This window comes from Canis aureus, chromosome 24 (genome assembly GCF_053574225.1).
Source record: "Canis aureus isolate CA01 chromosome 24, VMU_Caureus_v.1.0, whole genome shotgun sequence".
NCBI classification, from domain to species: domain Eukaryota; kingdom Metazoa; phylum Chordata; class Mammalia; order Carnivora; family Canidae; genus Canis; species Canis aureus.
In genome coordinates, this window is record NC_135634.1 from 18,020,305 (window position 1) to 18,036,520 (window position 16,216).

The 16,216-nt window shown below is 41.5% G+C and overlaps 1 long non-coding RNA gene across 1 annotated transcript in view; it reads left to right on the top strand.

Annotated features, from left to right (window-relative positions):
- The first annotated feature begins 2,444 nt into the window (after positions 1–2,444).
- LOC144296465 (uncharacterized) overlaps positions 2,445–16,216 on the top strand; it is a 30,192-nt gene continuing 16,420 nt past the window's right edge. Inside the window, exons 1-2 of the long non-coding RNA XR_013363580.1 lie at positions 2,445–2,622; positions 3,178–3,311. This is a non-coding gene — a long non-coding RNA (uncharacterized LOC144296465). The remainder of the gene's footprint in view (positions 2,623–3,177; positions 3,312–16,216) is intronic.

The following is a 16,216-nucleotide window of genomic DNA, read 5'->3' on the forward strand; positions in this document are numbered from 1 at the left end:
TATGTATTTATGTATTTATTTATGAGCGTGAGAGAGAGAGAGAGAGAGAGAGCACAAGCAGGAGGAAGGTCAGAGGAAAGGGAGAAGCAGGCTCCTTACTGAGTAGGGAGTCAGACGTGGGGCTAAATCCCAGGACTCGGGGATCTAGTGCTTGAAACAAAGGCAGGGGCTTAACCGACTTGAATCACCCAGGAGCCTGAAAATATATGTATTTTAAATATAAAAATATAAATGTGTAAATACATTCATATACTCAGATGCTTCCCTTAAAATTATCAATCTATGCACATTAACGCTAAACATCTTCCACAGAGAAAAGGCTTGGGTTGGGTGCAGATCAAGTTATTTATCAAACCAACAAGTGCTGTTTTATTTTTATTTATTATTTTTTTAAGATTTTATTTATTTATTCATGAGAGACACAGAGAGCGAGGCAGAGACATAGGCAGAGGGAGAAGTAGGATCCTCCCAGGGAGCCCGACAGGAGACTTGATCCTGGGACCCTGAGACCACACACTGAGTCAAAGGCAGACACTCAGCCACTGAGCTACCCAGCATCCCAATAAGTGCTCCTAGATTTCTGATCTGCTCAGAGCCCTCGGGTGCACCCCTGGGCTTTGATGTCACGTGAACTGGAGGCAGTTCCCTGCCCTGCTCTGGTCCCTGCAACTCGAGAGTGGCAGACCCTGATGTTCATCTCAGGTTCCGTGGCCTCAAGATATGAAGTGCCTGGCGCCTTGTTGGTGCCTAGTGGACAGAAACTCCTTTAAGGAGATCCCAGCCTAGAAGAGGATCTGATAGCTAACGTTTCCAATATTAGGGTAATTACATAAGTATATGGAGCATGAATGGTATTCCCTTATACACCAAATGAGAAAACATGGAATTTTTTAAAAAGCTACCAAATGTAATCTTTTCCTTAAAACCTCATTTATAGGCTGAAATGACTACTCATTGGGTTTATCTTTCAAGACCTCTCTTTATGTTGTATTGCCTTAAATTGTTCATTATTTTTTACAAACACAGCACATGTTAATTGCACAAAATTAAGGGAAAAAATCAAGGTGAAAGAAGAAAACTTAAGAATTGTCCATGAACCTGCCAGGCAGCAATAAGCACCACAAATATTTTGGTATTTTCCATTCCTTTTATGTGGAAACACATCTACATATAAATATAAAACAATAAATACATGCATATAAGGCATGACACTGTAACATTTGATAATCTTCTTTTCTATAAAATTTTTCATTGATATGCACATCCTACAGAAACCTGTTTTTATGCAATATATAACAAATATCTTAACATATTGTTGAATCTTCAATAGCATGTTTCATAATTCTAGTATTCCACTTTGTGAACATATCACCTCTCTGGGATTCTCGAGTTGCCTAAGGTCAAACAACTCTCTGAAATGAATTTCCATTCTTAAGCAGGACTCTTATATCAAGATCCTGCACATTCTCACAGGCCATTTAGGGAAACTCATGGGCCATAGGACTATCTCTATCAGGATCCTGGGGCTCTTGATAAAATGCAGATTCTTGCCTAACTGAACAAGAAGGCCAGGATTTGGGGACCAGGAACCTTCATTTAAATAAAGTAAGCTCATTTGGGACACCTGGGTGGCTCAGTGGTTGGGCATCTGCCTTCAGCCTAGGGCATGATCCTGGAGTCCCTGGATCGAGTCCTGCATCCGGCTCCCTGAATGGAGCCTGCTTCTCTCTCTGCCTGTGTCTCTGCCTCTCTCTCTGTGTCTCTCATGAATAAATAAATAAGATATTTAAAAAATAAATAAAATAAAATAAAATAAAGTAAGCTCATCCAGGAAATTCTTATGAGAATTGAACCTTGAAAGCTACTGGCCTTTTATCATTTTAATGTGAACATTCTTCCTTGGGGTGTCATTATCCAGAATAATTGAGGAAGTAACCTCACTTGCTTTCATGTTCCTCTGTGACACCTAGATTGTAAGGTCTGCTTAATGGGAGGTTGTGTGGGGATGAGATATCTCAGGGGAGAAGAGCCAGGCTGTCTCACCTACCCACTGAGCACTATTGGGCAAGCCACTTTCACCTCTCAGAGCCTTAATTTTCTTATTGCAAAATGATGTTGGTGAAAATAATTATCTCACAGGGTTGCTACGAGGACTGTATGAGATAATGTCTGGGAAAATCTCTGCAAACCCAAATCTGCTCTAAAATATTATTACTATTATTATTATTATCCACAGCTCAATTTTTTCCTCTCAGTCATGAGGGTCCTGGTTAATGGTTATTTCTACACCTACAGTGTCTAATATGGTAGCCTCTAGCCACCATAGTGACTTTTGAACATTTAAAATGTAGCTAGTCTGAATTTTATTATAGATGTGCTGTAAGTTAAAACACAAAAAATTTTTTTAAAGATTTTATTTATTTATTCATAGAGACACAGAGAGAGAGAAGGAGAGAGAGAGACAGGCAGAGGGAGAAGCAGGCTCCACGCAGGGAGCCCGACGTGGGACTCAATCCTGGGTCCCCAGGATCACACCCCTGGCTGCAGACAGCACCAAACCACTGCGCCACTGGGGCTGCCCAAAAACACGAAATTTTGAAGACTTAGTACAAAATACAGAAGGTAAGTATCTCCATAAATTTTTAATGTTGATGACATGTTAAAATAATAATTTGGGTTAAATAAAATATATTATTAAAATTAGTTTCCTTTTTTTCCTTTTCCTAATGTGGCTGACTAGAAAATATTTAACTGCACATGTTATTTGCATTATATTTTTATTGAATAGTGCTATTCTAGAGACATTTTCAAAAAATACTTGAATTAAAATTCCCAAGTTAAAATGAAGAATGTCAGCAATAAGAAAACAAAGAATCCTATTAAAAAGGGGGCCAAAGACCTTAATAGACACCTCACTAAAGAAGATATAGAGTTGGCAAATAAGCATAAGGAAAGATGCTCCACATCGTATGTCATCAGAGAAACGCAAATTAAAACAACAATGAGATACACACCTAACAGATTGGCCAAAATCCAGAACACTGACAACACCAAATGTTGACAAAGATTTGAAGCAACAGGAACTCTTGTTCATTGTTTGTAGGAATGCAAATGGTACAGCAACTTTGGATGATAGCTTGGCAGTTTCTCAAAAATTAAATATACTTTTACTTTTAGGCCCAACAACTGTGTTCCTTGTCATTTACCGAAAGGAGTTGAGAACCTATATCCACACAGAAGCCTGAACATGGATATTTATACCAGTTTTACTTATAATTGCCAAAACTCAGAAGCAACCAAGATGTCTCCCGGTAGGTGAATGGGTAGACAAATTGTGATACATCCAGACATCAAAATGTTATTCAGTACTAAAAACAAATGAGCTATCAACCATGAAAACCCATGGAGGAAACTTAAATGCATACGACTAAGTGAAAAAAAGCCAATCTGAAAAGGCTACATACTGTGATTCCAATGATATGACATTTTGGAAAAGGCAAAACTTTGGAGACAGTAAAATGATCAGGGATTGCCAGGGGTTGGTGGAGGTGTGGGAATAAATAGGTAAAGCAGAGATTTTTAGGGCAGTGAAACTATTCTGTAGAATACTGGAATGGTGGATACCTGTCGTTATACATTTATCCAAACCCATAGAACGCACAACTCCAGGAGTGAACAGTAATGTAAGCTATAGACTTTGGGGGATTAGGATGTGTCCGTGTAGGTTCATCAACTGTAGCAAATGTGTCATGCTGGTAGGGGATGGTGATAGTGGGGAAGGCCGTGCTTGTGTAGCAAAGGAGGTGTAAGGGAAATCTCTGCACCTTTCTCTCAATTTTCTGTGAACCTAAAGCTGCTTTTTTAAAAGAAAGCCTTTAAAGAAAACAGAAGAAAAAGAACATTGTGGTGGTCTGAAGGAAAAGTCGGCCTAAAGGCAGGGCAATGTTATACTTATGTCGGGGGCCTGGGGGGTGGGGGGAAACCCCAATTTCATGCACCTAGCACTGCTGGCAGCCTGTGGAATCACGGGGGCCTTTTATCCTAAGAGTTTCTAGGAGAAGATCAAGGGGGGGGAACAGAGCACCAAACTTCATGAAGTCACTTTAAGGAAATCATAGATTATAGAGTAGAAAATATTACTACGGCCCAGGGAAGGTGAGGTGCAGATTACAAAAACCAGCGTCCAGCACACAATGTTCTTATGAAGACAGGTGTTGCAATATCTGCAATTTATTTTAAAATACTTCAGTGCAGGGGCCCCTGGGTGGCTCAGGTCATGACCCCCTGAATTGGGCTCCCTGCTCTGCGGGAAGCTTGCTTCTCCCTCTCCCTCCACCACTCTCCCAGCTTGTTTTCTCTCTGTTTCTATCTCTGTCAAATAAATAAGCAATACTTCAGTGCAATTGTGTGTGTCAATCGACCTCAAACCTAATTCTAAGATTGTCCAGCCAACAGCATGCTATCGGTAGTAAAATACTGCTCAGAAATAAAAGGAATCGGGCAGCCCAGGTGGCTCAGTGGTTTAGCGCCGCCTTCAGCCCAGGGCTGGATCCTGGAGACCTGGGATCAAGTCCCACTTTGGGCTCCCTGCATGGAGCCTGCTTCTCCCTCTGCCTGTGTCTCTCTGTGTCTGTCATGAATAAATAAATATAATCTTTAAAAATAAATAAATAAAAGGAATTACTAATAACATGGTTGAATTTCAAATGTACTGTGCTAAGTGAAAGGTGTCAGACAGAAAAGTTCTCACGTTTTGTGATTTCATTTCTATGACACTCTGGAAAAGGCAACACTATGAGGGTAGAAAACAGATCAGGGGATCCCTGGGTGGCGCAGCGGTTTGGCGCCTGCCTTTGGCTCGGGGCACGATCCTGGAGGCCTGGGATCGAATCCCACGTCGGGCTCCCTGCATGGAGCCTGCTTCTCCCTCTGCCTGTGTATCTGCCTCTCTGTCTCTCTCTGTGTAACTATCATGAATAAATAAATAAAATCTTTAAAAAAAAAAAAAAAAAAAAGAAAACAGATCAGTGGTTGCCAAGGGCTGGAGGCTGAGAAAGGTATTTACCGCATAAGGGCTTGAAGAAACATTTTATGTCAAGGAAAATATTCTGCATCTTTTTTTTTTTTTTAAATGTTCTGCATCTTGTTTGTGGTGCCTAACTGTATGTATTTGTCAAACTCATAGAACTATATACTATAAAGAGTGAATTTTACTATATGTAAATTCTGGTTCAATAAACTTGAGGAAGAAAAAGATTACACAGTTCACATTTCACCATATGTAAATTTTACCTAAAAAAAAAATCCACGAGGGGGCACCTGGCTGGCTCAGTTGATGGAGCATGCGACTCAATCCCAGGGTCATGAGTTTGAGCCCCACCCTGGACAGAACTTAAAAAAAAAAAAGTCCATGTAAAAATACTGGAGTCTAGTTGATATGCATCTTCAAGTGTTTATATCAAAACATGTACTGATTTCTGAAACCTACTTTCTTTTCTTTTTTTTTAAGATCTTATCCATTCATTCATGAGAGACACAGAGAGAGAGGCAGAGACACAGGCAGAGGGAGAAGCAGGCTCCATGGAGGGAGCCTGATGTGGGACTCAATTCTGGGCCTCCAGGATCACGCCCTGGACTGAAGGCAGTGCTAAACCGGCTGAGCCACCCAGGCTGCCCTAAAACCTACTTTGAAATGAATCAGAAGATTGGAAGGATATGGGGTGCTGGGTAGCTCAGTCAGTTAAGTGTCCAACTCCTGATTTCAACTCAGGTCACGATCTCAGGGTTGTGGGTTTGAGCCCCATGTTGGGCTCCGGACTGGGCGTGGAGTCTGCTTAAGATTCTCTCTTCCCTCTCCCTTTGCCCCTCTTCCCTGCTCTAAGAAAAAAAAAAATTGGATGGATAAGTGGATAGATGTGTGATAACATAAATATGGTGAAATATTAAAAGAAGAACCAGTTCCAGCTCTACTGGCAGCATCAGCATCACCTAGGAACTTGTTAGAAATGCACACTTTCAGGCCAGACCCACTGAATCAGAAACTATGGGAGTGAGGCCCACCCATGGATGTTTTAACAAGCCTTTGAGGTGATTCTGATGTATGCTAAAATTTGAGAACTATTGATCCAGACAGTGGTATGTTGGTGGTCACTGTACAATGTTTCTCTTTTCTGTGAGTTTGAAATTCTCATGATAAAAAGTTGGGGCAGAGAGAAGAATGGGAGTCCAGGAGTGGTCAGCTAGCATTTCACCAGGAAGGAGCATCCTTCACAGGTGGCTGCTGCCAGTCCCTCTGCAGTCTATGTCTCCATCAACAACCTACGCCTTTCTAATAAGCATACTGGCTATCAAAAATGGATTTTTATTGGTTAAACAGTGTCTTGTTTTTTGAGTGAGAAATGCCAAAAATGGGCATGAGTGGAAATGAAGGGTAACCAAGCTGGCTAAACAATTTAGAGTCTCTCTAAAATTGGCTAAAACAATTTAGAGTTTCTCCTTACAAGAGCAAGATAGAATTTGGAGCCCTGCAGCCTATACCCTTAAGATGGAGCCTGGGGTTTGAAGGCCTTATGGTAGGGGGTCCAGCCTTTACATCTCCGGAATGTTTCATCTGCTGTTTTGAGGGTACAGGCAGAGCAAATGAAGGATAGAGAGCTGGTACTTCCTTGAGCTTCCAGAACTGGTGGTGTGAACTACTTTGTGCTTGCTTTGCTAATAAATGTCTGTCTGCTAAGTACCTGTTTGTATCTGATTTCGGTCTGAGATTTGCTTTCATTATAACCCAATAGGGAGATGTGGGAGGGTAGCTTCAAAATTCTCTGGCAGTTACCATTACCTGTGAAAATTAGCTGGGGGGTTGTGTGGAATCAAATTAGCTTAGGTCAGGGGCACCTGGGTGGCTCAGTAGTTGAGCATCTGCCTTCGGCTCAGGTGGTGATCCTGGGGTCCTGGGATCAAGCCCTGCATTGAACTCCCCACAGGGAGCCTGCTTCTCTCTCTCCCTCTCCCTGTGTCTCTCACGAAAAAATAAATATTTTTTAAAAAGTTAGCTCAGGATGGGTGTTATTCTGTATGTTGGCAAATTGAACACCAATAAAAAAATAAATTTATTATTAAAAAAAAAAGTTAGCTCAGGTCAGTTACAACAGCAGGAGACAGATTATTTGATGTCCAGATGGTATTTAGGAACATTCATGTAGTTGGCTTCCTGGAAGTGTAGCTGTTTACCACCAGTACTTTAAAATTTCATTTTTAAGTATTCATTGCAGAAATGTGTGGCTTCCAAACCTTCTTTGATTCTTGGTTAGGTTCATTAAAAGGGAGTCTAATCATGTGATGTATATTGTGATCACTGCTAACATTTAATGCCACGTTAAGCCTTTTATCAGGCTCCATGCGGGGGATACTTCGTGTAGGGGATACTAGTCCAGAGTTCTTAGCCTGAGGTTTAGAGATCACCAAGAATCTGTGGCTAGAGCTAAGGGTTTTGTGAACCTGGATAAAGAAAAGTTACATCTTTATTTTCTCTATTTCTAACTGAAATCTAGCATTTCCTTCCTTTATGAATGTAGGCAGCATTCTCCGTAGTATTAGCAGAACCTGTGACTTTGTCTCCAGAAGAAATTACAGATTTTTCCTATCACATGACAATTGCAGTTATTCTTGAAATACCACTTACAGTCATTACTACTTCTTTTTTTTTTTTTTAGATTTTATTTATTTATTCATGAGACACCCAGAGAGAGAGAGGCAGAGACACAGGCAGAGGGAGAAGCAGGCTCCACGAAGGGATCACACCCTGGGCTGAAGGTGGTGCTAAACCTCTGAGCCACCGGGGCTGCCCCCATTACTACCTCTTAACTATGGAAGTTGTTAGATCTGCCATCAGATCTTAATGCATGAGTAAAGAAACACATCTATTACTTTGTAATATATATAATGATTATATTTCAATAAAATTGGCTTCCTTTGTAATCATATGTACTTTATTTCATGCATTAGAAAATATTCTGAGAAGGGATCCATAGGCTTCCCCAGATTGGAAGGATTCATTAAACAGATTCATTAAAAAAAAAATCTTTTTCAAAAACCCTGCTTCACCAGGCTGAGAGATAGCTGTTCCACTGAAATTTATTTCTGAAACATGTAAGAATTGGAACCGCCCCCAAGCCCAGGGCTCTGCCAGCCAGATTCAACAATCATTCTGAATTCAAGGGAGCTGGAAGGAGGGGGGATGGCAAAGTGCAGGCTGATGGAAAACAACACTTGCTTAAGAACCAGGACCAAAAAAAAAAAAAAAAAAAAAAAAAAAAAAAAAAAAAGAACCAGGACCAGAAGAGGAGGCATCTGCCTTGGTTTCTCTCTGTACCTTCCCTCCATGTTCCAAGATCCTCCCATCTGGGCCTGGAGACTTGCTAGTATCTCGTTGTTACAGTGATAGCCTTTGCTATTAAAAATACTAATCTTCAAATTCCTCACTTTTGCTGTGAGCCTCGGTATTTTCAGTGGCACCAAAACAAAAGTAGATTTATTGCAAATGTATTGCATAGTTTTCAGTGAAGCTCAACCTTGGCCCACGGTACAGAAATGCATGATAAACGGCCTCTTCTTTGCCGGCTGTAAAACTCAACTGGAAGCTGTTCCAAGTACAGGACGAATACAGAGTGTTTAATAAGAGAGAAAAGAAGGAGAAAGAGGAAGAGGAGGAGGAGAGGAGAAAGGTCCCTGTTAACTTTCTTAAAGTCACTGGAGATGAAAGGTGCCTGCTGATTGACACCCTCTGGTTGGTTTTAATGGCAATGAAATTGTAGTCCACTTAGTAAATTGTAAACATAGATTTGGATCTGGCTTTGAAACCCGGTTTAGCCACTGACTCACTATGAAACTTTAGGCCAATTAAAGCCGCTGAGCCTCCTTTAACTCACTATGAAATGGAGTTGGTCAGAGTAGCTGCCTATAGGGTTGCTCTGAGGATCTGATGAGAAAAATCCTAGAAGCGATTTCCCTGGGGCTTGACAGGTGGTGAGCACAAGTCTCAACCCTGGTCCTCACGCTGGCTGCAGGGAGTGATCACAAGAGGTGTGTGTGTGGGGGGGGAATGTTTATTGTGGTAAAATATACATAAGATAACCTTTACTGATTCAGTACTCTTAGGTGTACAATTCAGTGGCAATTATGCTACTGTACATTGAAAAACCACTGTCCATCTCCAGAACTTTTTTTTTAATTTTTTTTTTTAATTTATTAATGATAGGCACAGAGAGAGAGAGAGAGAGGCAGAGACAGAGGCAGAGGGAGAAGCAGGCTCCATGCACCAGGAGCCCGATGTGGGATTCGATCCCGGGTCTCCAGGATCCCGCCCTGGGCCAAAGGCAGGTGCTAAACCGCTGCACCACCCAGGGATCCCTCCATCTCCAGAACTTCTTCATCTTCCCCAACAGAAACTCCATCCCCATTAAACAATAACTCTCACCTAGGGAGTTTCCAAATAATGTCCGGGTCCCACCCAGACCCACTGAACCAGGGCCTCTGTGGCAAGGGCCTGGCAGCCGTATTTTTAAAAACTCACAACCACAATGTTGATCATTAAACAAAGAGAGTCCTGCTCAAGTGGGTTTCCAGTTCCCCAACCTTCTTTTTTTTTTTTAAGATTTTATTTATTCAAGAGAGACACAGAGCGAGAGAGAGAGAAAGAGAGGCAGAGACACAGGCAGAGGGAGAAGCAGGCTCCATGCAGGGAGTCCAGTGTGGGACTCGATCCCGGGTCTCCAGGATCACACCCTGGGCCGAAGGCAGCGCTAAACCGCTGAGCCACCCGGGCTGCCCTCCCCAACCCATTTTTTGATGACCTCAACTCCCTGAACATGCTAAGAAGGTAGAGGATGAAGAGTACTGAGCCTGAGTCGCCAGGCTCTGGGACCTGGACATGGCTGCAGGCACACCCAGCCCCACCAGCCCCTCCAGCCTGAAGCCTCGGCTTTGGCATGTCATTTTCAGTTTTTCCAAAGGGAAGTTTATTGCTGTTGTTCTCTGATCACAGAGACAACATTTGCTCCCAAGAGAAAAATCAGAAAATACAGGTAAGCAAAAAAGAAAAATGTTTTCACTTTAAAAATATTCCTCTTGTACTTCCTGACTCCTTAAGCTCTCTGAGCTCTTTCTGCCAGTTGGCTGCCATTTGCCCATATGTCCTGAGCTTAGAATTGATTTGATTTGATTTTTTTAAAGATTTATTTATTTATTTGAGAGAGAGAGTGCAAGAGCAAGGGGAGAGGCAGAAGAAGAGGGCGAGGGAGAAGCAGGCTCTCAGGGCTTGATCCCAGAACCCTGAGATCATGACCTGAGCAGAAAACAAGAGTTGGATGCTTAACTGACTGAGCCACCCCAGCACCCCACAGACTTAATTTTCATTAAGAGCATCCTATATAATTTTAGCCCACGTTCACTATTTCTTAGAATGATTTTTGTAGAGATGGAGGGTTTCTTCCCCCTTTCATTGATGTCACTCAAGGGACCTTGCTTTCCTGTCTTTTATATTTAATTTAATTTAATTTCACAGTTCAACCACATGAATGTAATATCTGTGTACATATGTGGTAAAAGACACTGTCAACTTGAATCATAGTACTATTTAGCTGTTTTAGCAAAGTTTGATTTGCTAAGATGCTTTTTATAATGAATGTCCTTGCTTACAAAGGACAGGTAAAAATCAGTAATGACCACAGATACTGAAGGAGTTTTAAGAACTGCGGGGGTGCCTCTGCTCAGTAGTGGTCAGATGTCAGAGAAAGTTGTCATCTTTCAAGAAAACCAAGGTTCTGACTCCTCTTCTTGTGATGCAGGCTGAGGAAATGGAAGCAGGGTTGTACCTGGGCCTCAAATTACCTCCCCACACTTCCTAACTGCAGAAGAATATTTGAGCCAATAAACTTCAGTTTTAAAATGTGATGATCTCTTTCTATATACTAATAATGAAGTAGCAGAAAGTGAAATTAAGAAAACAATCCCATTTACAATTGCACCAAAAATAATTACATATCTAGGAATAAACTTAACCAAGGAGGTGAAAGACCTGTACTCTGAAAACTATAAAACATGGATGAAAGAAATTGAAGAGGACACAAATGAATGGAAAGATACTCCATGCTCATAGATTAGAACAAATATTTTATGCTACCCAAAGCATTCTACACATTTAATGCAATTACTATCAAAATACCAACAGCATTTTAACACATAACTAGAACAAATTACCCTAAAATTTGTATTGAACCACAAGAGGCTCCAAACAGGCAAAGCAATTTTGAAAAAGAAAAACAAAGCTGCATGTATCACAAACCCAGATTTCAAGATATACTATAAAGCTGTAGTAATGAAAACAGTATAGTCCTGGCACAAAAATAGATACATAGATCAATAGAACAGAATAGAGAGCCAGGAAAAAAAATAAAATTATATGGTCAATTAATCAATGGCAAAAAGACAGGCCCTTCAACAAATGGTGTTGGGAAAACTGGACACATGCAAAAGAGTGAAACTGGACCACTTTCTTTCACAATACACAAAAATAAATTCAAAGTGGATTACATACTTAAAACCATTAAAAAATCCTAGAAGAGAACACAGGCAGTAATCTCTCTGACATTGGCTGCAGCAACATTTTTCTAGATATATCTCCTGAGACAAAGGAAGCAAAAGCAAAAATAAACTATTGGGACTACATCAAAATAAAGAACTTCTGCACAGCAAAGGAAACAACAAAACTGAAAAATAACCTACTGAATAGGAGATGTTAGCAAATGACATGTCCAATAAAGCATTCATATCCAAGATATATAAAGAACTGAACGTACACACACACACACAATCCAACTTAAAAATGGGCAGAAGAGGGGATTCCTGGGTGGCTCAGCAGTTTGGCGCAGGCCTTTGGCCCCAGGGTGTGATCCTAGAGTTCCGGGATCAAGTCCCACATCTGGCTCCTTGAAGGGAGCCCACTTCTCCCTCTGCCTGTGTCCCTGCCTCTCTCTGTGTGTCTTTCATGAATAAATAAATAAAGTCTTTAAAAAAAAATAAAAATGGGCAGACGACATGAACATTTTTCCAAAGACGACATCCAGATGGCCAACAGACACATGAAAAGATGCTCAATATCACTCATCATCAGGGAAATACAAATCAATACCACAATGAGGTATCACCTCACACCCGTCAGAATGGCTAAAATCAATAACACAAGAAACAAGGATGCCTGGGTGGCTCAGTTGGTTGTGTCCAACTCTTGATTTTTTTGGCTCAGGTCACGATCTCAGGGTCATGAGACTGAGCCCAGCATCAGGCTCCACTCTCAGAAGGGATTATACTCGAGATTCTTTTTCTCCCTCTCCTTCTGTCCCTCCATCACTCTGTTCTCTCTTTCTCTTTCTAAAAACAAATAAATATAAAAAAAAATACAGGAAACAAGTGTTAGCGAGAATGTGGAGAAAAAGGAACCCTTGTACATTGTTGGTAGGAATGCAAATTAGTGCAGCCACTGTGGGAGATAGTATGGAGGTTCCTCAAAAAATTGAAAACAGAATTACTATATGATCCAGTAATTTCACTACTGGGTATTTACCCCAAAAACCCTGAAAACACTAATTTGAAAAGATGTATGCACCCCTATATTATTTACAATACATGTAGCATTATTTACAATAGCCAGGATATGGAAGCAACCCAAGTGTCCATGGATAGATAAATGAACAAGGAAGATAGATAGAGATACAGAGATAGATAGATAGATAGATAGATGATAGATAGATAGAGGAATATTATTCAGTCATTAAAAAAAATGAAATCTTGCCATTTGTAACACCATGGATAGAAGTAGAGTATAATGCTAAGCAAAATAAGTCAGTCAGAGAAAAATGATTTCATTCATATGTGGAATTTCATTCATATGTGGAATTTAAGAAACAAAATATATGGGGGTGTCTGGTTGGCTCAGCTGAGAATCAGGCTCTTGATTTCAGCTCAGGTCATGACCTTGGGGTACTGGGATTGAGTCCTGCCATGGCTCTGTACTCAGTGTGGAGTCCCTCTCCCTCCCCCTCTGCTCCTCCTTTCTCTCTCTCAAATAAATAAATAAAATCTTAAAAAAGAAACAAAGCATATGAACAAAATAAAAAAGACAAACTGAAAACCAGACTTTTAATTATAGAGTATAAACTTATAGCTACCAGAGGGGATGGGGGAAAATCAGTGATGAGGATTAAAGAGCACACTTGTCATGATGAGCACCAGGTGATGTACAGAATTGTTGAATCACTATATCGTACACCCGAAACTAGTCTAACACTGTAAGTTAACGACACTGAAATTAAAAAAAAAAAAAAAAAAGCTCCCCTCCCAATATAATGACCTCACAGGGTCTTCACTTCAAACTCTTTTGATATCAAGCATCTCTTTCTAACACCAAGGTCAGCCTAATCTTGGGGCTAGAGGTTCCAGCGCAGCTGGGAGCACTGTCGATGACCCATCCCACCTCAGCCTTGAAGGGACTAAAGGCTGCTCTGGGACGCGTGCCTGCAAAGAGGCCAAAAAAGACTGCAGAGGAACAGGTTCAGTTTCCTTGTCTGCAAAATGGGATGATGTGAGAGGGCCAGTGTGAAGGTTAGAGGGAGACAGCATTTGTAAAGCCCTTCGCATAGCCATGGGCACGTAGCAAGCACAGAATAACAGGTACCTGTTACTGTTACATAGTCAACACCATCATCATTTCTTATGCCATCTCCTTTGGCATAGGTGTGGTGGGTTGCTGATGCCCAGTTTGGATTTATTTCTCCCCAGAAAAAGAGAGATATATATAAGAACTTTCATCCTGGGCAGCCCCGGTGGCGCAGCGGTTTAGCGCCGCCTGCAGCCCAGGGCGTAATCCTGGAGACCTGGGATCGAGTCCCACGTCGGGCTCCCTGCATGGTGCCTGCTTCTCCCTCTGCCTGTGTCTCTGCCTCTCTCTCTAGCTGTGTCTCTATGAATAAATAAATAAAATTAAAAAAAAAAAAAAGAACTTTCATCCCTATAATTCTATGGTAGCCACTGACACCACTAACACCAACATCCACTACTAACATGACCCCCTTTAATTAGTCCAGACAAACATGTCATTAGATAAAACATAAATGATCTTGTTAAGAATAAGTAACATGGGCTGAAGCTGGACAAACTACTTAGGTCAGTGTATTTATTTGTTTATTCATTCATTCATTTATTTGAGGGAAAGGGAGAGGGCAGGGAGGGCCCGAGGGAGAGGGAGAGAGGAAATCTTAAGCAGGCTCCATGCCCACTGCAGAGCCCAGCACAGGGCTCGATCTCACAACCCTGAGATCATGACCCTCGCTGAAATCAAGAGCTTAACCAACTGAGCCACCCAGCTACAAGGTCTGTGTATTTTATTTTATTTATTTTTTTTTTAATTTATTTATTTATGATAGTCACAGAGAGAGAGAGAGAGAGAGGCAGAGAGACACAGGCAGAGGGAGAAGCAGGCTCCATGCACCGGGAGCCCGATGTGGGATTCGATCCTGGGTCTCCAGGATCGCGCCCTGGGCCAAAGGCAGGCGCCAAACCGCTGCGCCACCCAGGGATCCCGGTCTGTGTATTTTAGATTGTGGTCCTTAGACCTCCCTTAAGAGAACCACCGAGAAAACTTGTTTAAAAGGAACTTTCCTATGGGACTCCTGGGTGGCTCAGTGGTTGAGCATCTGCCTTCCGCCCAGGGTGGGATCCTGGTGTCTCGGGATCAAGTCCCACATCAGGCTCCCCACAGGGAGCCTGCTTCTCCCTCTGCCTGTGTCTCTGCCTCTCTCTCTCTCATGAATGAATAAAATCTTAAAAAAAAAAAAAAAAAAAAAAGGAACTTTCCTGAATACGCAAGGTGAGCCCAGAACATCTTGTCATACAGGAAAGGAAAGAAGCCATTCAAAATGACTTGGGAGGTAAAGTGAATCAGCATGCACTGGTTGAAATGGAGCAGTGTGAGAATAAACATGTCAATGGATCAAAACATATCCTGATATGTTCAAATGATGCCAAAAGCAAACCAAACACTCCTGGGTTACTTTCACAGAATGCTAGAGAAACAGCTGACAAAATAAAGGGGAAAATCAAACATTTATTCTCCCTCTCTTATTAGAACCTAACCTCAGGAGAACCAAATAGTTGTTGCTAGAAGGTTTCTCTTTATAAAGAATTCCAGGGCAGCCCGGGTGGCTCAGTGGTTTGGCGCCGCCTTTGGCCCGGGGTGTGATCCTGGAGACCTGGGATTGAGTCCCACATCGGGCTCCCTGCATGGGGCCTGCTTGTGTCTCTGCCTCTCTCTCTCTCTCTGTGTGTGTGTGTGTGTGTCTATCATGGATAAATAAATAAAATCTTAAAAAAAAAAATAGCCCCACTGTGCACCCCTAATGCAGTAATGGATTAGGTACTGAGCATCAACATTTCCTAATACAACACAGGAGAAACAACCACACTAGATTGATACTAGGCACCTAACTATGGGAGTATATTACATTCATCTTGCCAAAATATCAAATCTGAATCTGATCAAGCAGCTTGGTCACACCCAATTTACGTAACATAAAAAGAATATAGGAAAAGGTTAAAGGGTACCAGGAATGCAAGCAGTGAAACCTAGATGGCGGAAGGCTCTGCAAGACATCTAATCTGGTTTCTGGGCAGCCCGGGTGGCTCAGTGGTTTAGTGCCACTTTCAGTCCAGGGTGTGATCCTGGAGACCTGGGATCAAGTTGCCCGCCAGGCTCCCCGCATGGAGCCTGCTTCTCCCTCTGCCTGTGTCTGTGCCTCTCTCTCTCTCTGTGTCTCTCATGAATAAATAAATAAAATCTTTAAAAAAAAATCTGGTTTCTTCAGGAAATATATTGCAAGTGGGAAAAGAAGAAAAAAAGAAAAAGAGGGGGTGGCTTAAAAGAGACTGAGGCATATTAGTCTACTGCAATATATAGACTTTACTGTAATCCTAATTCAAACAGAAGGCAAAAAACATATTCTTAAAGAGAAAATTAGAAATTTGATCAATGATCCTATTTGGTGATTTTAAGGGATTATCGTTAACTTATGTGTGAAAATCCTATCATGGTTATATTTTCTCTTAATTGAGGCATAATTCACACACAACAAAATTTGCCATTTTAGGGCAGCCCGGGTGGCTCAGTGGT